The sequence below is a fragment of the Myotis brandtii genome, unplaced genomic scaffold (assembly GCF_000412655.1).
Source record: "Myotis brandtii unplaced genomic scaffold, ASM41265v1 scaffold573, whole genome shotgun sequence".
Classification (NCBI taxonomy): domain Eukaryota; kingdom Metazoa; phylum Chordata; class Mammalia; order Chiroptera; family Vespertilionidae; genus Myotis; species Myotis brandtii.
In genome coordinates, this window is record NW_005370145.1 from 559094 (window position 1) to 559458 (window position 365).

At 69.3% G+C, this 365-nt stretch overlaps 1 protein-coding gene across 1 annotated transcript in view; it reads left to right on the forward strand.

Annotated features, from left to right (window-relative positions):
• The window catches only part of EIF4A1 (eukaryotic translation initiation factor 4A1), a 5698-nt gene that overhangs the window by 599 nt on the left and 4734 nt on the right, over positions 1-365 (forward strand). The gene's annotated exons all lie outside the window — the stretch shown is intronic.

The following is a 365-nucleotide window of genomic DNA, read 5'->3' on the forward strand; positions in this document are numbered from 1 at the left end:
CACCGGGCGGGCGGGTCCATTTTGCCGCACAAGCCGGGCAATTGGCAAACTGCGGATGGGCAGGTCCACTTTCCTTCGGGGGTGAGCGCCCTGAGGTATGGGGAGGGCGACGCCATTTCGCGACGGGGGCGGGCAGGGTGTGGGTGGTTCCATGGTGGGGGGGTTACGCCGCCGGGTGGTCGAGGGAGCGAGCACATGGCGGCCTGATGTCCTCCCCTCCCCCAGCCCGCTTCGCCTTTAAGTGTTGTGCAATCTCCCCATTAGCTAGCTCGGCTGGGGCTCATTGTGCGCGAGGCCGCCACCGCCCGCGGCCTCCCACATCCGGGCACCGCGAGGGAGGGGGGAGATGGGCTGCAGGGGGTGGG